At 37.1% G+C, this 3,145-nt stretch overlaps 1 long non-coding RNA gene across 1 annotated transcript; it reads left to right on the top strand.

Moving 5' to 3' along the window:
- The first annotated feature begins 1,146 nt into the window (after window positions 1-1,146).
- LOC117747680 lies at window positions 1,147-2,757 on the top strand. The gene is made up of 3 exons (XR_004611464.1): window positions 1,147-1,238; window positions 2,462-2,521; window positions 2,655-2,757. It is a non-coding gene; the product is annotated as an uncharacterized LOC117747680 (long non-coding RNA).
- The last annotated feature ends 388 nt before the right edge of the window (window positions 2,758-3,145 follow it).

Raw genomic sequence — 3,145 nt, 5'->3', positions numbered from 1 at the left:
TTTTCCACTCTATAAAGAACCAAATTGTCAATTTTAAATGTCATGATATTGGGTTCATAACGAATAACAATCGATTTTTGAAACAAGGCTTAGTTTCACACTGGTGAAACGTCTTTCTCCATTCACGCAGGAGGAATGCAAATAATGCAGAACAAAAGATGGGAGGGAGTGCCATTATACTGAGCCACCCCTTGTATGTCATTCATCGTGATGTTCTTTCTAAAAAAAGATATCAATCATGTCATTAGCCTTCATTCCATTTCAATTTAAAGGCGTTTATTAATGTGTCACATAAGGGGAAATATTTGCAATATGGACTGAATTAAAAGATACTGACATCATTAAAAACTCTTTTAATTATAATTAAATACATTATTAGATCTTTATATAACGAAGGAGGATGGTCCATAGAGGTAGAGGTAGCTCCCTGTCATCTTTTGAGAGGCAAGATAAAGGTCAAATTATAAATAAGAGTAATTATCTTCTATCAACTAGTGGATTGTGTGTTCAGGAAAAAGTTTAAACCTTTTTTTGTAGAGTTTCAGTCAGCACCATAATACTTGAAACAAACACTGTAAGCTAGCTAGTTACTACCTACAGCTGGAAGCTCACTGACTCATAATCGGCAAGTTTCAACTTTAGAAAAAGTAAAAAATGTAGTCAATTTTATGCCATTCATCCAAGTCCAAGTGTGATATAGTAACAAATAATCTTACGCTGTATCTTCTACTGGTTTTTAATCATATTTCCATATTTTTACCAGTATGAACATGAAATCATGGCATTAATGTGTCATTGTGTAGTCTTAAAAAGTTTTTTTTTAAATCTGGCAATTAACATGATGAATTCTGCTCCATTGCTGCGTGTCAGTTTATAGATTTGTTTTACTGTCATACTGGTAGAACTTCTTTCAACATTCACATGCACCAGGAATTCACAGGACAAAAGAAGGGAGTGTCCTATGATATTATTCCAAAGAACTGACATATTGAATGCTACAATTCAAAATAGTTTTCTCTTCATCACAAAAAAAACAACATATGAGTTACGTCATTAACATTCATTCCGTTTCATTATAAAGGCCTTCATAGATTCGGGCTGTCACATAAGGTAAAAGGTTTGCACTGTGACAGATGTGACCTGGACTATATTATGAGACACTGAAATAGTTTAAAAACATTGAGAGCAGAAAGAGAGGAGGAATTCATAACTTTTCATCTTATATTTTATCATTTTGGGTAAGTACATTCTTAAATCTATTAATATTATTGTCAGAACATAGGTCCATACAAACTGAAAGGGGGATTGTTGCGAGAGTTCAGTAGGTAATTTAATCTTTTGTGACTTTTTCTCAGCACCTTCAACCTGGAGCAAACACTGTACTCGCGCTACTACTGTACAGTAGTTAGCTGATTGGCTCATATTGGGCTATGGTCAATTTAACCAAAAGCATAAATAAGCTTTAATTAATTAATTTTACATTGGTTCATCTAACAATCCATTTATGCCGTGTATCCAGACCGAGTTTGCGTTAATTAAAATAATGATATCGCTAAGAATATTTTAAAATAAAAGTATACATTGATAAAGAGCAGGTTTCCGGTGACACAATATTCTGTGCCAACGGATGTCCAGAAACAACATGTTACGTGATAAATAATGGATCTAGGTTTCAAAGTGTGCAACATAGGGATAATGCCTTGTTCTCAATGACTCAGTAAGGGCGCAAATCCATGTCCAATAAAAGGTGCAATTTGGTTCATGATTGGCTTTGCTCTTTCTGAGTTGAGTGGAAGAAGTAGGGAAATTCTTCCAGACGTTAGCTTTTAAGCCAGAGGGTCGGATTGTATCCATATTTGGCTGCTTCCCTCACAAAAACTTGATCAATATTTAGCCTTGTTTAGAATATAAAACAGGTGCACGTGTATTACGTCTGATGCATTCAGGGGCAGCCGTAATGAATGGACGTACAGGTGTCACATAATTGAGAAAGGCCATTATAACGTAATAACACATTTATTTGCCTTTATTCTAATAAAGATCTTAATGGATGTAGACTGTCACATAACATTTAAGGCTTGCATATCACAGACACCAATATGTTATTATTAAATTCAAGAAATGTTCAGCTATTTCTGTTTCAGGAGGGAGTATAATCGTTTTTTGTGGTGTAAGCTCCATAGAATAAACTAACAAAAGTTTTTTTGTAATAATTTGTGATATCCTGCCACAACCTTTAAATTGTGGCTGGTGAAGGGAACTGTGTCTTCTCCCAACAATAATTGATAGCCACTGGTCTAAGTGGAATCAAGTTAATTATCATGTGATAAAATTTAAACACAAAGAGAAAGAGTAAAGAAGAAAAAGGTTAATAGCTGCAGATATTGTTATATCTATTTTAAAAATAATGAATGAAGCGCAAACGATTTTGAAATAATGTGTGTAATGTTTAATTTGATAGATTCAGAAAAAAACAAGATGGATGTCAAAAAGAAAGTATCAATACTCCTGATTTTAATAGGTAAGTTGTTTGACGTAAACTCCAATACTTTTGAAGGTTCACAGTTACAAGTTCTAGTGAAAAACAAAAATAAAGTGAAGATGAAGTCCTTGACAACATTTCATCCAATGTTTCTTGTAAAATCTCATACCAGTGGCACGTACAACAGTGGAATCAACAACTGCGGCACAGACAACAACGCCCGCCCCTACAACAACTCTCGCACCTACAACAACACCGGTGCCAACAACAACTCCGGCACCTACAACAACACGCGCGCCGACAACAACTCTTCCACCTACAACAACACCGGTGCCAACAACAACTCCCGCACCTACAACAACCCCCGTGCCATTAACGACTCCGGCACCTACAACCACTCCGGCACCTACAACAACTGCCGCCCCTACAACAACTCTGGCACCAACAACAACTCCCGCACCGACAACAACCCCGGCACCTACAACAACACCTGTGCCAACAACGACGCCCGCCCCTACAACAACTCTCACACCTCTAACAACACCGGTGCCAACAACAACTCCGGCACCTACAACAACTCCGGCACCTACAACAACACCGGTGCCAACAACAACTCCGGCACCTACAACAACTCCGGCACCTACAACAACACCGGTGCCAACA

This window comes from Cyclopterus lumpus, chromosome 18 (assembly GCF_009769545.1).
Source record: "Cyclopterus lumpus isolate fCycLum1 chromosome 18, fCycLum1.pri, whole genome shotgun sequence".
Classification (NCBI taxonomy): domain Eukaryota; kingdom Metazoa; phylum Chordata; class Actinopteri; order Perciformes; family Cyclopteridae; genus Cyclopterus; species Cyclopterus lumpus.
The sequence above is the reverse complement of the archived record's forward strand: the minus strand, read 5'-3'. Positions and strand labels throughout refer to the sequence as shown.